This window comes from Protopterus annectens, chromosome 7.part0 (assembly GCF_019279795.1).
Source record: "Protopterus annectens isolate FY-2018-M chromosome 7.part0, PAN1.0, whole genome shotgun sequence".
In the NCBI taxonomy this organism is placed as follows: domain Eukaryota; kingdom Metazoa; phylum Chordata; order Ceratodontiformes; family Protopteridae; genus Protopterus; species Protopterus annectens.
In genome coordinates this window covers 654,105,477-654,124,842 of record NC_056739.1, presented here as the reverse complement: position 1 = coordinate 654,124,842, position 19,366 = coordinate 654,105,477, and positions in this window count along the sequence as shown.

Sequence of the window (19,366 nt, the reverse complement as noted above, 5' to 3'; positions counted from 1 at the left end):
GTTGTACGTGCAACTATGACTTCTGACCAACTCATTCCAGCTTTGTTTACCACGTTTGGTGATTTTTTTACAGTTACAGCATGGTTACTTACTCTGGTCCAGCTGGCTGTTCTCTAGCAGTATCTAGAAAGACAAAACAAATCACTTACCAAGAGTCCTTACCATTGTTGTGAACTCAGTTGATCCCTCTGGAAATAGTGGGTAATCCTACAGCTACAGTGGCCATTGGTTGTTTCTGAGACCACTTACTTAACTCTATGGCTTTTCTGTTGTAGTCCTTTTGGCCATATTCTCTTTGATTCTTCCAGTATGTTTGATATGGGCATGGGATAACCATTTCTCTGGGTCAGGGAGACACTGAAAGATTCTTTTTGGGGTAACCGGGGCAAGAGACCATTAGACAGGGCAGAAATCCCCTCTCTGAGTCAGTCTTCTTCTGCTGGAATTCCTATTAAAAAAAAAAAAAGTTGGACAATGTTCTTCTGATGAATTTATTACTATTAAAAAAGATGAGTTCCTTACCTTGGCTATACAGGCATGACATGAAGTAAATACTGATATGTATAAGGCTTTAGTGTTGGGCTTTCCATGTACAACTATTCTGGAAGAAAAATGATGTGATGATTCTGATTTTGACAGAGACTGGGCATCTTCTGCAGATTCCTATACTCAATGAATCGCACTCTGGAGGAACTTTCTTTTAATCAGACATTTGCCAGTTTGAATGAGTTATTTTTATGGGAACAAATGGATTTTCCCCTTGAACTAAGTAGGTATAATGATGTAATAGAAATGGCTGTTTCTCATTCCTCTCCCATCCCTGGTACTCTGCCAGCCTTGGAGGATGTGTTGGATGCTGCTGTTATCATCTTGATATCCAACTATCAGTCCCTAAAACTGCTGTTTTATAAAGTGCCATAGACAAATAAACATATTTTTTTCACCTTAGATCAGACCCAGGTGCAATATCAACTGCATCTGCTGCTGGGAATAGAGGGTATTGAACACCGGCTCATCACCTGGTGACAAGGAAGGCAAAATGTTAGACTATCTAGGTAAGATAATGTTTTCTTCCACTCTGCCTTTCAGAATTCTCAGTTATCAGACATACATAGGGAAATTTATGCTATGCTGTATGGATAGTCTGAGGGAACTTGCTACTCGCTTCCTACAGAAGCAACCTACTGTTTTTATCTTGTCCCAGGTATCGAAACATGCTTTGACCTTGGGTAAGGAACCAAAAGCTTGCTAATGAGGTAAATCTAAATCTTAGATGGTACTCTAGATAAAAAGGTGTGGTTTAGCTCATCTGCTACCCAGGTTCCCAAATAATATGATGAAAGAGGTAAATCGATTCGGGTAGTTTCTACATTTTTCATGTCCTCAAGTACAAATTGTATAGTCCCCCCTTTTCCACAAAATATGCAAATAAGCAAAACCAGTCATATTCTGGTCAACAAAGTGCTAAAAACAAGTCTAGAAGGAAATAAGAAACAGAGGTCCTTTCAGGAAAAAGGGACAGACCAACAGTACAGAATAACCATGGCAGCAGTCTTCCCTTGTCCTTCTTCCCTCATCCAGTATCTCTAGAAATGTGTCCTACAAACTGAGCCTTAACATCCTCCTTTGATCAAAGATTTTATCTGGCTCTTGGGTGTTAAAAGTGGTTCTGGAGTTTTAGAGATGATACCGGACACAGAATTCTTCTTTCAGGGGAATTCTTCCCCATCCTCCAAACCAAACAGAGAATTTTCCTTTTGTTCTTCAGTGTTAAGTCATAGAACCAGTGCCTGTAAGTTAAAGGGGCAAAGGCATCAATTCCAGAATATTTATGTACCAACAAAAAAGGCCTCTTTGAGACCAGTACTAATGCTTTCATTTCTAAACCTATATACAAATGTATCAAAGTCATCAATTTCACCTTACAGAACCATGTTATCCCTCATTCTTCCCATGATATACAGTACATGGTACCACTAGATTTAAAAGATACATATTATCACATTCCCATTCCCACAAGGTTTAGGAAATTTCTAGGGTTCTCTGTTTCTTGGTCAAATTATCAATTCTCTGTAGTACCCTTTGGATCTATAGTTTCTGGGATATTCACGAATGCCTAGCACCAGTAGTTACTTAATGCTGACTAGATGCTTTTTTCATTTTTCCTTATTTAGACAACTTATCTTTGCACGGTCTTTATCCAGATATCAAGAGTCATTAACATGGGTTATGTCTCTTCTGACTAATCTGAGCTTCCAGATAAATGCTGAAAATTCATCCTCATCTTCATCTTGTAGGATTGTGTTTCTTTCTGACAGTAGAAAAGGTGGACTTTAATCTGAAATCTTTCCTGATTTTCTCCTTTCAGTCTCACACTTCTGCAAGAGAATTTCATAGTGTTCATGGTTTGTATGATTCTCAAGATTCCTTAGCCAGGTTGCACATGAAAAGTTACAATGGATTCTGAAAAACACATAGACCCAGCATTAACATTCTCTGGAGCATCAAATTCTAGTTTTTAGGCTTTCTAAAATGAAATTCTTTTGGTGGAGACAAATTCATCTGAACCCAGGTCTACCTTTCTGTCTCAGACCTCAAACCCCATCTCATCTCTTACCACAGATGCTTCAGATTTTTACTTAGAAAGTAGTTTCTGTGGGGATAAGGGTGCAAGGCCTATGCAGTCATTCAGAGTGACCAAAGCTCATCAGTATAAAGGAGATGTTGGCTGAGATCCATGCTTAGAAATCTCTACATCATCTGTGGTGGCTTTGAAATTGCCCGTCCCTCTTGTAAATTTGTATTTGGATACTCCTTCTAGGCCCATCTCATTCGCTCACTCAGCTGAGTGCAGTGAGATCATATTCTGATTTCAGGCACTCCTACTGTGTACAAAGAGAGCATTTGGGAAGGACAACCCCTGTAGCCTCTTAATCCTCCTCTGTTCCCTCCCTAAAAAAATAAATAAATAAATAAATAATATATATATATATATATATATTTTATTCAACTGCTCTTACTGTAACTGTCTTAGTTGCTGTTCTGCGTGCTATCAGTTCAGTCGCTGTTACTTCTCCTCTTGACTGTCTGTTCCGGTCTTGGGAGGAGACAGCTTAGCCTCCAGTTTGGCTGTATAATTGCATCTCTCGCATATGTTAGTGTTTTGTCGTAGGAGGAGAGGGTTGTCTGTGTACAAAGGCAGTTATAACATTGCCTCAGGATACCCAGATTCACCAGCTGGACTGGAGAGTACACCTGAAATTGCCCTTTGGTCATGCCTGAATAGTAGGGTGAGCTGCTTAGTCACTTGGTTGGTGAGGGGTGAAAAAAGAGCCTTGCCCTGTTGGGCAATCAAGGGACAGGGTATATTAGTGCTTGCTATTAGGTCTGAGCAAGTGCTGGGCTCTAGGATGCTTTTTGAGTGCTTAGGTTGAGAGTTAGACTAGTTTCAAGGGAAAAACTAAAGAGGAGACTTAGTGAAGCCGGGAATAATTTAACCCTAGCTAACCGGTGCTGCCCGGCATGCAAAACCGTGCAAACGTGGTTTTTATAGCAGAGAAATGAAAACGATAGAAATTATCCCAAAATGGCCAATAAACTACTAACTTCTGGGCTGGAACCACTCTTCCAGGGACAGATAGGCTGCTCAAAGCTCCCCTCTTTCACAGGTGAACAGAGAAACTTCCTTCTATCCAAGTAAGGTATGGGCAACTCACAATCTTGTAACACAGCCCTAAATTCAGAACTAGCCTGAAAACTGGACTATACTAGCTTAGAAAGGCGGGAAACAAGGAATTTTTTTTTTTAAAGATAAGGCAAAAACAGTAAAAAATACACTTAAAACAGCTTTAAACAGCTACAAACAATTGACTCTCCGGCTGACATGGACATCCTCCAAAAGGGCCTTACTGAGACGGACACCTGCTGTCAAAGTCATGGCCTCAAGCTAAATGCCAAAAAATGCATAGTCATCCCATTTGGGAAAAACAAAACACCCACGAATTACCACATAGGTAGCAGCCCCCTTAATACAGAAGAGGTAATAAGAAATCTGAGGACCCAGGTAGATAGTAATCTCTCCTTTGACAATCATATTGCCAAAGTAGTTAGGAAATCCTTCTATGTGGCCCATCTAATTACTAAAGGTTTTGCATCTAGAAATAAAGAGGTTATAGTGCCCCTCTACTCATCACTCATCAGACCCATCATAGAGTCATCATCATCTTCTTTCGGTTGTTCCCATTAGGGGTCGTTACAGCGGATCATCTGTTTCCATTTCTTCCTGTCCTGTGCATCATGCTCTTTCACACCAACCACCTGCATGTCCTCTCTCACCACATCCACAAACCTTATCTTAGGCCTTCCTCTTTTCCTCTTACCTGGCAGCTCCATCCTTAGCATCCTTTTCCCAATATACCCAGCATCCCTCCTCAGCACATGTCCAAACCAACGCAATCTCGCCTCTCTTGCTTTGTCTCCAAGCTGTCCAACCTGAGCTGACCCTCTAATACACTGATTCCTAATCCTGTCCATCCTAGTCACACCCAGTGCAAATCATAACATCTTTAACTCTGCCACATCCAGCACTGACTCCTGCCTTTTCATCAATGCTACTGTTTCCAACCCATATAACATAGCTGGTCTCACTACCCTCTTGTAGACCTTCCCTTTCACTCTTACTGGTACCCGTCTGTCACAAATCACTCCTGACACTCTTCTCCACCCATTCCACCCTGCCTGTACTCTCTTCTTCACCTCTCTTCCACACTCACCATTACTCTGAACTGTTGATCCCAAGTACTTAAACTCATCCACCTTTAACAACTCTACTCCCCGCATCCTCACGATTCCTCTACCCCCCTCTCATTTACACACATATATTCTGTTTTAGCCCTGCTGACCTTCATTCCTCTCCTCTCTAAAGCATATCTCCACCTTGCCAGGGTCTCCTCAACCTACTCTCACTACATATCACAATGTCATCTGCAAACATCATAGTCCACGGGGCCTCCTGTCTAATCTCATCTGTCAACCTGTCCATCACCACTGCAAATAAGAAAGGGCTCAGAGCTGATCCTTGATGTAATCCCACCTCCACCTTAAACATATCTGTCACTTCCACCGCAGTCCTCACTAATGTCACACTACCCTTGTACATATCCTGTACCACTCTTACATACTTCTCTGCCACGCCCGACTTCCTCATACAATACCACAACTCTTCTCTAGGCACCCTGTCATATGCTTTCTCTAAGTCCACAAAGACACAATGCAACTCCTTCTGACCTTCTCTGTATTTCTCCAACAACAGTCTCAGAGCAAATATTGCATCTGTAGTGCTCTTTCCTGGTATGAAACCATACTGCTGATCACTAATCATCACCTCCCTTCTTAACCTAGCTTCCCTCTGTAGTTACTGCAGCTCTGCACATCACCTTTATTCTTAAAGATATGTACCAAAACACTTTTTCTCCACTCCTCAGGCATCCTCTGACTTTCCAAAATTTCATTAAACAATCTGGTTAAAAATTCCACTGCCATTTCTCCTAAGCACCTCCATGCTTCCACTGGTATGTCATCTGGGCCAACAGCCTTTCCATTCTTCATCCTCTTCATAGCTGTCCTTACTTCCTCCTTACTAATCTGCTTCACTTCCTGATTCACTATCCCCACATCATCCAACCTTCTCTCTCTCTCTCATTCTCTTCATTCATCAGCCCTTCAAAGTACTCCTTCCATCTACTCAACACACTCTCCTCACTTGTGAGTACGTTTCCCTCACTGTCCTTTATCACCCTTACCTGCTGCACAAGAGTGCAATGCCCCATTTGGGATGTACCTCACAAGACACTTCCAACAGCTGGAAAGACCTCAAAAGTACCTCACCAAGAGGATTACTGGCCTCAAACATATGTCCTATGCAGCGCGACTGAAAAAACTCCATCTGTACTCAGTGGCATATCGCTTACTCAGAGATGATCTCTGCCTGACTTACAAAGCCATGTCCAATTCAGAATTGATGGACATGTTCCACCTAAAGAAATCCAAGTCACTGCGAGCCACGCGCTCTAGTGAACTAAACCTCACCACAACAATAAATAGAACATGCTGGAGGGATAGATTCCTGTCACAGATACTCCCCATACTTTGGAACAAAATTCCAAACTACATTATGCAGAGCCCCTCAATAACACTCTTCAAGAGAAACCTTGATGAGTGGATGGGTAACCAAAAATACACCCCTGGGATCACTTCATTGGCTCTGCTTGACAGAGGATCAGTTAATTAATCAATGGGGAGGCAAAAGCCGACACACTCTGGCTAGGCTTATAAATGCCCTCGGGCAGATAGCCTAGCACCTACCTATGAACCTATGAACCTAAGTGATTACAGACGCTGTCATAGTCACATGGTACATAGAAAAGCAGGGATGTACAAGACTGTACCCCTTTGCATTTGGACGATGCAGTGGTGCAGTGGTTGCATTGTCATCTCCCAGCAAGAGGTTTTCTGGTTCAATGCCTGGTTGGGGTGCCTTCTCTGTGTAGTTTGCATGTCCTAACTGCATCCATGTGTGCTCTGGTTTCCTCCCATGTTACAAAGATATGCATCTGGAACTTTTCTCCCTTGGCCTCTACTGAAAATTGGCTTTGTTCCAAGTCAGACTTTCCTGGTAAACCAATAATAAATAAATAAATAAAATGATGTCTTGGGAGATAGCTCTTCAGCATTCCTTATCCCTCCAAGGATCTAATCTTGCATCAGAGAAAAACAGTGACAGACAAGCTAAGTAGGACAGGAACAAACTCATGAAAAAAAACTAGAGGGTCTTCCAGGAACTGGTCTATTTGTGGAGAACACTTCAAATATAGCAGTTCACCTCGTTTCAAAACAGGCAAATAAACATATTTTGCTCCAGGGCTTTTTGCAAACAAACCTGTAAAATGGATGTATTTTCATTCCTTTGGAAGGGAATGTTCTTTTATGCTTTTTCTCCTTTCCACTGATACCCAGGGTAGTTCTGAAGATACAGATGGAGTCCCAAAAACATTATGGTGATCCCTTGTTGGCCCAGGTAACATTAGTTATCCTTTTTTATGGAATTTGCCAAGGGCAGTTTCCAGCTTCCCCACAGACTGAATCTACGAACATTAGACATGGAGAGTTTGATCCACCCAAGTCTCAATCAACTTCCACTGACTGCTTGGATGGTTCAGTTCGAATACTTTGCAGGTATGTGCTCCATAGAGATGTGCAGTATGTACTGAAGGAAGCAAGAAAGGTTGCTACTAGAAAATTACATATTCATAAGTGGAAAGAATTTTCTAGTTGATGCAAAGCCAATAACTAGGGGCCCATTAGGGCTTTTATACTACTAGTGCTCAAATAACTGCGTGAGTTACTCTCCTCTGGCCTCTCTTGTTCCTCTAGAAAGGCTAGTCTTGCAGTCATTTCAACATATCTTCCAAGGGATCCTGCAATTTCTGAAAGGAGGTTTACACCTGAGACCTCCTTGTATACAGGTCATCCCTCTCAAGATGTCAACACTGTGCTGAAGAAATTGATTATATCACCTTTTGAACTTGCTCATGAAGCTAATTTTAAGTTCTTGACTTGAAAGACTGTACTCATGATTGCACTAACTTCTCCAAGAAGAGTGTCTGAGTTGTAAGCTCTCATGATGGGTGAACCTTACCTTATGGTGCACATAGACAGGGTCACATTAAAAACAAACCCTTCATTTACACCCAAAGTGGTTTTAGGGTTTAGTTTGAATCAAGTCATCAATCTCTTAAGTTTCCTATCCAGAAACTAAAAATCAAGGAGAAAGGATTATGCATACTATGGATGTGCATAAGCAGCTGAGGTACTCTGTAGACAGGACGAAGACCTTTAGAAAATCTAGTCAGATGTTTATTCATTATCAAGGGACAAAATTGGACATCCTGTGTCAAAACAGAACATTTCCAGTTCATCCTCAGCTACTGTGTCTTGTTATTCCCACAACATTAAGTCCATTCCAGGAAGTATGATGGCGCAGCTTATAAGAGCCTTTTCTTCATTAATGGCATACTGAAAAGGGGTGGACTGTTGAAGCATTTTAGAGATAACTACATGGTCCCTTGTGCATACTTTTACAAAGCTTTACAAATTGGATTTATTTTCATGGTCCAGGGCTAGCTTTGTTAGGATCTTTCTCCGGGACCACCTGGATCCATATCCTTCCTCTTTCCAGGTTGGATAGGCTTTGGTAAGCAACTCATATAGCCTAGAGGCTATTGTAATAGTGAGAATGTTGACCTGAGCATCATAAAGTTGTGTAAGTTGCATGTATCCATAACAATAGATGTTTGAATTCCTCACTGTTGCAGTTTTTAGTTGTAGTTGGGATATAAAGTAGAATTACATGCATTTCTACTTCATATTTTTTTGTTATTATTGTTTTTTGATTCAGGATTGTTTGGCTCTTCTGTCTAGCTTTCTCTGTCTGTCTGTCTGTCTGTCTGCCTGTCTGTATGAGCAAGAAAGTCCTGAAGAAATGTTCACTCTGACTGCTGATTTTCACCCTTGGGGCTAAGCAGTCAGCATTTAGTGTGTGTGTGTGTGTGCGTGTGTGCGTGTGTGTGTGTGTGTGTGTGTGTGTGTGTGTGTGTGTGTGTGTGTGTGTGTGTGTGTGTGTGTGCTTAATTATTTGTGCTAATTTGTCTAGGTTATCACTTCATGAGAGTCAAGACTTTGGGGTTTAAAAAGTGCACCACATGCAGGCACAGGATCCCTGCAGACTCATTCTCGATGTGTTTATTCCCTGGGGTTGACCCATCTTGATGAGGATTGTTCTTGCTGTTCTTCTTTTTTGGCTAGGACCCTCTCTGAATGTCATAACAAACTTCTGTTTAAGGACCTTCTCACTGCCACCCCAGGAAAATCAGCCCCTTCTGATTCTGGCTCGCTTTCTATCAAGGTATCTGGGGATAAGCCAAAGTCTTCCAATGATAAAGATAAGGACAAAGACAAACTTTTCACCCTGGGTCTCTGCTGAAAGTGGGCTCTTGTGATCCAACTGGACTTTTTCAGTAATTAAATGCCAATAAATAAATACAGACAAAAAGAAGGAAAGAGAAAAGGATAAACCGTGAAAAAGATCTCCTGAGTCTTTGATACCTTCAGGTCTGGCTGTTAAGGTTCAGAGGTTGTTGCATCCGGTTGCTGTTTCAGAACTCATAAAGTTCCAGTCTCCTACTCCTCTTCCCAGGTTTTCTCCATAGTCAGCCATCGCATCAATCCTCTTGGTAGCAATATCCTTCAGGTCTATGCAGTCATCTAGGAACTTTTCTGCAGCCATCATGAACAGGATAATACAGAAGTTTCTCAAGAGCCACATTCAGATGGGGGTCCTCCCTGCACTTCCCTGTCTGGGTTTGCTGGGTTCTGTCCCGATGATCCCTCATCTAGGTGGTTAGGGAGCCAAGTGTTACTTGCAGGATGCTTTCACCAGAGTCGATAATTTGGTCTGCTTCAACTCCCAACTGTGTCTCTTATCCACTCAACTCCAATGTCAGTTCTCAAATAATTTCTAAGCTGAGATGCTATAGTCAGTGCTCAGGGTCAGGGGCAACTCTGCATCTGGTGGATCCATCCCTTCCCCTAGGTGCTCTGGTTCTGGACATCACAGCTTTGGTATCTGCCTCAGAGCCAAATCAGGTCAGACCTTGAGATGTACTATTTTCATTTTCCTGAGAACCTCTGAAAAAACTTGGGCCTTTGAAAGTGTCCTCTCTACATCTAGAGAGGAGGTCTCTTGTTTTCACTCGGCTCCATCCCAGTCCCCTCTGGTTTCTTTGGTCCCCTCTTCATGTAATCCAGCTCTACTGGGACAGTCAGCTATCTTATATCTGGATGAAATCCATCAGGTGAGTTCCTCTTCTGGTTCTGAGCCTTTTCCAGAGCACCTCCCCATCATGGAGATGCATAGGAAGTGGACTACTAAAGGAGACATCTGGATTTTCCCTCCGGAGTCCCTCACTGAAGATATTGACTTTGGTTCCACTATGATAGACCTTGAAAGATCATGCCCATCTAGAGTAGCAGCTCCTCCTACAAGTGGAATTTCAAGAGTGCTTGACAGACGTTCGTGGTAATACTTTATAAATATTTTGGGTTATTATGTTTGTAAAACAGGCTTGGGAGCTTTTGTTCCATTGTAAGAGCACGTCAGTGTTTTGGACGCAAGTGAGATAGAATTGTGTTAAACCGAAGTTCTTGATCACAAGTGTGTGTGGGCTATTCTTTCTGTCATGGAGTGTCCAGAAGGAAATTATGCAGCTGGTGAAAAAGACTTTGAAAAAGAAGAGTCAGGTAAAACCACTGTGCTTTTGCTAGAGTGTGGGGCTCCAAATACTATATGATCTGATGTCGTCAATTTTCATTCTATCTTCAACCTGTGGGTTCAGTTCTGATCCTCGGAACAGACTTGGCTGCTACAATACCTTGTGGGAACCAAAAACTCTCAAGCTTATTCCTTACCCGCAATTACCTCAGATCTCATCTGCCGCTTTGTAAGTTAGACATGGTGTTATTTCCTCTTGAGCCAAATTAAGTGATTTTTTTTATTTCTATTTCTATCATAAGTCTTATTTTCCTTATTATCTCATTAAAAACCTTACCCTTTCATCCATTAGTACTCTCTGATACTATTGTTAGTATCTCCCTTTCTAAACCTATCTTTCCATTTCTTCTGCAATTCTTGAATATCATCGTTGATGTCTCTTTCTCTTTCTGTCTCCTCTATACTTTGTGTAGCCTTAAAATATTATAGTTGGTATTTCCCTTTCAAAAAAAAAACTGTCTTACTGTTTTTCTATGTCTGCTAAACCTGTTGTGGAGAGCATGTGTGTGTGTGTGTGTGTGTGTGTGTGTGTGTGTGTGTGTGTGTGTGTGTGTGTGTGTGTGTGTGTGTGTGTGTGTGTGTGTGTGTGTGTGTGTGTGTGTGTCTGTGTGGTTGCTTCTTCAAATGGCGGATAAAGAAAAAGGCCGGGTGGACTTTAAGCGCTGTGAAAAATGTGGTCACAAAATTCCCTACTCTGACTCATATTCTCTATGCGTATATTGTTTGGGGCCCCTCCACCTTCAGAAGGATTGCTCCATTTGCCACACCTTCAACCATGGTGCTCTTGTAGAGAGAAAAAAGCTAATTGATTCTGAAAGGACTTCTTCCCTCCGTTTTTGGGGAGGCCATATCTGGAATTTCTTTACCTAAAGAAAAACAAAAAGTCAGATCTGACATTTCTAGTTCTGCCTCTTCTTCCTCCTCTAAGGTCTCAGAGAAGGCTATGTGTTTGTGAAGAAAGGTTATGCTTTTTCCACCTTAGCATTCAGAATGCTGAGTTGTCAGGTTCATATGTGTAAGTTTCTGCTGGCTTTCTTTGAAAACATGGGAACATTAATTGCTAATCCCTGACCCCCTTCTCTGGATACCAAGACAACTTTGAATCCTTTAATATCTTCTGTGTTTCAGTTAACTAAACACTCTTTAAAACAGTCTTATGACACTGCTGATGTTGTTCCTACAGCTGATGTAATTGAGTAAGTGAAAGTAAGCTCTGCCTGAATTACACTCTCAGAATGTGCAAGAGGATGTTATAGCCGAGCTCCTGAATGTTCCCCTGGATAAAGGGGCATTATTTGATCCTTCATCTTTGATGTCCTTAAAAATCCTTGATGTGAAAGCAGAAAGAAAAGCAATCTGAACAAGGTACAGGCAAACAGAATTTTAGAAAACAAATGGCAGGGAGTTTCAAAAATGAAGAGTAATCTCAAAAAACCAAGGACAAGCTGTGGAAGCAGGCTAACTACACCAGCAGTCTGATTATATTCCCCATTAATGGGCGGTGCAGTGATGCAATGGTTAATGTCACCTCACAAGAGGTTCTCAGTTTCAATTTTCAACTGGGGTGTCTTCTGTGTGGAGCCTGTATGTCCTCACTGTGTTCAGGTGGGTTTCCTCTGGGTACTCCCAGTTCCTCTCACCTTCCAAAGATGTGCGTCTGGACCGTTTCTCTTCAGGCCTCTGCTGAAAACAGGCTCTGTCCTAGTCAAACTTTCCCAGTCAACAAATGTTAAATAAATAAATTATGTTGTTCCTCCTTCCCACCCTGGGAATTCAGAAAAGATTTACCAATATCTAGGTCTCACTTCTCACTGTGGCACTAGATAATTTCAAATGCCTGGGAATCATTCAAAAAGGCTACAGCTGACAGTGGTATTCCCTTCAAGTGATTCCTCTGCATCCATCCATTCAAAAGACCCTTTCCTGTCCTAGACCATATGCTATCTTGGTGATTATAGAACCTGCTCCCCAAAATATTTCTAGTGCAAAAGAAAGAATGAACATGGAGACCTGTCCTTGACCTTTACTTTCTAAAACTTCACATCAAAATCTCAAAATTCAAAATGTTCTTTCTGCGCTCTGTTATCTCTCATTCAAACTCTCAATTTTACAGTAACTCTGGATTTAAAGGATGATTATCTTAATGTAGGAATTCTGAAATATCTCAAATATTTTGTTTCTTTGTGTCTACTTTACATTTTCAATTCTCTACTTTACTGTTTCTGTTGGAAGTCTACCAATCCTTTAAATGAGGAATCTATTTATGTATTTATTTAATGAGATTTGCTTACCAGTTAAGTCCAGCTGGGTTAAGTTATACATTTTCAGTAGAGGCCCAGGGAGAAAAGCTCCACATATAAATTAACATGTTACAAATCGAATATGATACAATGCAAATACAATACATTATGTTAAGAAAATCACAAGTTCATTTTGAGAAAAAGTACAGGCTGATATGAATTGCTTGTTAAAAATGAGAAAAAAATTTACTGAAGAAAGATAGCATGCATAGCGAAAACTAAATTGAAGTCCAGCTTCTAAAAGAATTGTAGTCATAACATGATTTTTAGCAAGTATAGGATTATTCTCCCAGTCAAAGGGCAAGTTTTGTGTGTGGGCAGGATTCACGAAGGCTTGCACGGAGTCTAAGAGTAGTGTAAGACTCCATGCAGCCCTCACGATCCAGGAACAGCCCGAAATTCCATGTAAGAGACCAGCTAAAACGTCTCTTACACGGAGTGGGCGTGGATATGCTAATCACCTCACTTGCAGCTGAAAGGCATGCAAATGAGGTAGATTAGCGATCCAGGAAGCCCAAAGCAGCCAGTGTAAGAGCCGTTTTAGCTGCAGAAATGTACTCAGTTGACAACTGAGTACGTTTCTGCAAATAACACAATGGAGCCATGTCAGCTGCAAATAAAGGGTGCATATGTGTCAGGCAGCATGCCAATGGCCAAATATGTGGCCATTGGCAAGGTACCCCAATGCAAATTTGAGAAATAAATACTTTTTTAGCAAATGAGCACATTCTGAGTAGTGTAAGAGATACATAAGGGGGAGGAATAGAGTAGGAAATAGGTGACATCACAGGGGGGAATGGCAGAAAGAAATGCAGTTCATTGGAGGTCAGTGTTACATGACAGATGTCAGACACATATTATGGAAAGAGGAGTGCCACAAGATAAGCATGGGAAAGTCAAGAAATGGAAGGTGTACACTGTTTCTTACACCAAAGTTTCTTGCTGTGCATGCATGCGCACGTGTGCACGCCATGAGGTGTGAGTAGGGCAGTGTGTGCGTGTGTAAGGCAGACTGAGCATGTGGGAGCCTGTTGGCAGACTTGTAAGACTGTTTGCGCTGGTGTGCGCGTGTTGTAACCCGAATAAGTAGATTCTGAACCGTGTAAGCATGTGTGCACACGTGTAAGCCACTGTGAGCGTGTTTCTGCTGGTATGCGCATTGTTCCCCCCTGAGGAAACAGAAAGGAAACAGGAAGCAACAGAATTAGTAGGAAGCTAGCAGGGAATACTGCTGGAGCTTGCAGGTGAAAACAATTAGAAGCAGGCAATTACACAGGCAGAATAGTAGCCCAGCCAAGCACTTAAAACTCTGCAAACAGCAGTGCAGGTTGTTTCTCTCAAGAGACACTGCAAGACAGGAGTAAGCTATTAGAAGTGAAAACTGAAAAAGCTGAACTCAGAGCAGAAATGCTAGGGGCTGCCATAGCTGTCATAAGGAGACATAAGCTACTTGCTGAGGGTGGTGACAATGCAAATGGTGCCAGACAACCCACAGTGAGGAGACAGAGAAGAGTGTACAGGCCCAGGGTCACCTACCATGGGTTACATGAGCTGGAGATAGTGGAGCGCTATAGAGTGGACAGAGACCTCCTGCAGCAAATTGTTGAGCTGTGCAGGCCACACCTCACACACAGAACCAACAGAGGGGAACCCATCCCAGGGGAAACCAAGGTATGTGTTGGCCTAAGAATACTAGCAACAGGTACCTTCCAGAGACCAACTGGTGATATGATGGGGAAATCACAGGCATCAGCCTCCAGGGTACTGCACCAGTTCCTGGATGCCATGTCAGCACATGTCGGTGATCATGTATATTTCCCCAATGCCCGTGAGGTATTGGCCAGCAATATGCATCTCTTCCAGCAAATAGCGGAATACCCTGAGGTAGTGGGTGCAATAGACTGCACGCACATACGCATCAAAGCACCAGCCTGTGAGTGGGGTAGGGCCTACACTAACTGCAAGGGCTTCCCCTCCATCAATTGCCAGGTTGTGTGTGATGCTGAGGGCATAAGAATGAATGTGTGTGCTGGCTGCCCTGGGAGCTACCATGATTCCCATATCTGGCATTTGACGCAGCTGTACCAGACATTTGCCAATGGGGACATCCCACATGGACACCTAGTGGGGGATGCAGGTTATGCACTGGAGTCGTGGCTGATGACACCCATCAGAAACGCACACACACCTGAACAGGAATGCCATAATGAGGCACACGCACAAACACGTAATGTAATAGAGCAAGTGTTTGGGCTGGTCAAGTCACGGTTCTGGTGTCTGGACACATCTGGTGGAGCCTTGCAGTACTCACCAACTACATGTACCCAAATTGTCATGGTATGTGCTATGCTACATAATATGATATTATGAAAACAGCTGCAGCAGGACCAGCATAGGGCCGGGCCAAACAGCCCCCCAGCATTGCCAAGGCCATCACAGGCAGAGCGTGACTCGGAGAAGGAACAACCTGAGCCTGCCCCAGTAGGCAGAAGGAGGCGTTCCCAGTATGCCCTGGCCTTGGCAAAGAGGCAACGCATAGCACATACACTGGTTCAGTAGGAACCCTGGGAATGATACCCCTCTCTGACTCACTCATATAATAACAGGGATGCCTAAAATGACATAACCTGCTCTCAAACATGTACAGGGAGTGTAGTATGTGCATCCGACAGAGGCAGCCCTGCAGCACCACCTGAGGCATGAATGTCATGTGTTAAGCAATGTAACACCATGTAGTATATGCACATTTGATGACCCTGACTAACAGCCTACCCTCACCAAGCATGATGCCACAATATGACGATGAGATGATCAATTGCAATAATTGGCTGAAGTATTGCAGTTAGTCAAAGGGGATCCAATGTGTGCCAGCCTGGGATGACATGTTGAGCATGACATGATGCTCCACCTGCTAGGGGTGGCGTGCACCTATCAGTCCAGGCCTTATGGATACTGGCAAAGGCTGTTGTTACCCACAGCGTGCCCTAAATAGGTAAGGCTCAAAACACAAACCCACCTCCATAGGTATCACAAGGGATAAGAACCTAGATGTAATGCTACCCAATGCCATCAGTATGGAGAATGTTGATATCTGTCCTGTAACAGAAAACTGGGTCAAGGCTCACAACAGCACCCTAACACTACCAGGTTACACCTCATACTGTGCTGTACAGCCTCAAAACATGGAACAAGCTACAAAAGGAGGGTGACTAGCAATAATTGTCAAGGATAACCACACCCCCATGTTGGTACCACAACAAGAAGCAGCATGGACTAGCCATGGTCAAGTAACAGTGGCTAAAACTGCCTCCCAGTTTATAGCCTGCTACAGACTACCATCCTATCACCAGGAACTGCACTTGGCCTATGTTGGAATACATGAATATATCAAGCCCTCCAAACCACATTATATTGGGTGACTGAAAATACCCAAACATAGACTGGGGGCATTATACTAGCTCCAACACTGTAGGACAAAAGTTCCTAGAATCCATAAACCAAAATGCCCAGGAACAACGTACCACTCCCACAAGAGGGGTAAGCATACTGGATGTGATAATCAGCAACATGGGTATTGGATGGCAAGATGAGAAGTGTATCCCTCACTGGTAAGACCAGACCATAGAGTAATCACACCGGATATACACATCCTGACCACAGTCCCTGGCCAGAAAACCACACTGAAAAACATGTGTAAAGCAAAAGTTGCACTCCTCCAAACTGATGTGGAATCCATTAAAGGCCCTGTGCAGGTGCAAAATATGGGCCACACCTCAGAACCTGTTATACAGGCATTCCATGAACACTGCCAGGAATGCTTTTATTATGCAATCCCAAATAAAACCAAGACACAATGCCATACATGCAGGCATCTGGCATGGTGGACTCCAGCCATTACCAAACCATGCAAGAGAATGAGGAAGCTACTACATGATAGAGCAAACATAAAAAGGGAATAATCACTGATCAGTAGTATGGCAATAAAATATGTCCACACATACAATCCACTAAGGCCAGCTACAACAAGTTGAATCAGTGAATCTTGAGGCAATGTTACACCTGCCCCAAGTACACAGACAACCCTCAACTCCCCCCAAGAAATACAAATATATGTGAGAGATGCAACCATTTATCCAAACCAGAGGCTGAGCTCCCACAACTCAGTACTGTCAAAACTAGTCAGGAGGAGAAGGTAACCACACACACCACAAACCCAGTCCCACATAGACCTATCACAACTGCAAACCAAAGACATAAACACAGAAAAACATTCTCGGAGGCAATAATTACAAACACACCACATCAACAGAGGCCTCCAAAGCAGACACCCAAGCAGCCACTACCTCCAAACATAGCACATGCAACACATAGTACACAAAGCTGGTGTGCCAAACAGTCACAGGCAAGAAGGAGAAACAACATGCCTGATACAGTTGTAATAGGTGACTCCATAGTCAGACACACTAGTGTCCCCCTCACCAGACTAAACAAGGGGAAGGGTACAGTAAGCTGCCTGTAGGCTGCTACAATACACCACATAACACAAGTATGCAGGTCACCCCAAAGCAAGTAGAAATATGATGCAGTCACTGTCCATGCTGGCGTGAATGACCTAAGATGTACCTCCCCGGACTACATGAAAAGAGACATAGATGAGCTCTCCGATTATGTAGTCCAGGCCGGTATGACACTGACCGTTTGCAGCATCCTACCCTCACCAAGAATGATGCCACAGTACAAACACAGAATGATCAGCTTTAACAAGTGGCACAATTACTGGTGTCATTCCAAGGGGATCCAATGTCTGTCTGCTTGGGATGTCATGCTTGACAAGCCACCCTGCTGTTCCAGGGAGGGCTTGCACCTGTTACCCTTGGGCGTCTGGATATTGGATAAGGCTTTTGCCACCTCCATAGAGCGTTTCATAGGCAAGGCTGAAAAGACTAACCCACCACCCTAGAAAACATAAGTGGAAAGAAACATAAGGGTAATGCTGACCAATGCCAGACATGTAAACCTCAATATGCATGCTCCCGAGGCCCTCCCCAGTATGGAGAACATTGATGTCCGTGCAGTGACAGAAACCTGCAGCAAGGCTCCTGACAGCACACCAGCACTACCAGGTTATACATCATATCATGCTTATGGCCCCAAAACCTGGACCAAAACATAAAAGGAGGGGGAGTATCCATATTCAGCACAGACACCCACACGTCCAGGTAACTGACAATGCATGAAGCATCGGAGACCACCCATGTGCAACTAACCATAGGCAAAACTGCTGTACAGTCTGTAGCATGCTACAGACCACACTCTCACACACAGGAACCCCACCCAGCCATCCTGAAGACACTGGACAGTATGAATGTCTCACCAAATACCAAACAAGGTACTCACAAATTACCACATAGGTGGTAATCCATTATGTATGGAAGGAGTAATCAGGGACCTAGGGACAAAAGTCGATAGTAACCTGTCATGTGACACTCACATTGCCAACATGGCTAGGAAGACTGTCTATATTGGACACCGTATCATGAAAGGATTCACATCTACGTCAACAGAGGTCATTGTGCCCCTATACTGTTCTCTTATCAGACCCATAATCTAGTACAATGCCTCATTTGGGATGTACCTTACCCGACACCTGCAGCAGTTAGAAAGACCTCAAAGGTACCTCACCAAGAGGATAAAGGGTCTCAAATATATGTCATATGTTGCCTGGCTGTAGACACCCCAGCTGAATGCAGTCACATACTGCCTACACAGAGGCATTGTATGCCTGTTGTACAAGGCCATGTCCAACACAGGAGTAATGGACATGCTCCACCCCAGAAATCCCAAATCCATCGGAGCTGTGAGACTGAGAGATGTCAACCTCAGCACATAATGAAATAGGGTGTGCTGGAGGGACAGATACATAACCCAGAGGCTCCCTACACCCTGGAACAGAATCCCACTCCATGTTAGGCAGAGCCCCTTACTGACACTCTTCAACAGGAATCTTGCCAAGTGGATGGATGATCGTAGATGTACACTGGGGGTCTTCACTGTGTCACATCCAGACAGAGGCACAGTAAAGTAAATCATAAATGGCCATAATATTCACATAGCAAGGGGTGGCGAAAGCCACACACACTCTGGCTAGGCTTATAAATGCCCTAGGGTGGATAGCCTAGTATGAACCTATGAACCTATGAAGATACAAATTGTACAGGACACTAAGGATAATCACAAGGCTTTCTTAACTGATGGTAGGAACCTTGTTGGGAATTCACAGATATGCTCTGAATCACTCAAATATTACAAACAACATACCAAACACACACACATATTGCCAACATCCAACCTGAGAGGTGCAGTGCAAACTCCCCCCCAAAATGCAAAATATCTATCCCAGCAGAGTACTGGCCCCCTGACATTGCAGATGCTGAGGTAACAGTCAGCATCTACAAAGCAAAACACACAGCATCAATGGTATGAGATGGTGTCCTGTGCTGAGTCCAGCATGAACTCCAAGTAGAATGGAATGCGAAATAACACTATTGCTCAATGTCAGCTTTACCACAGGATATGTACCTAAAGAGCAGTGTACAACAGTGGTCCTACTCAACAAAGGTGTTGCCTGAATGGATACTGCAAACTACCACCCCAGAATCCTGACAAGCTTGGTCTGTAA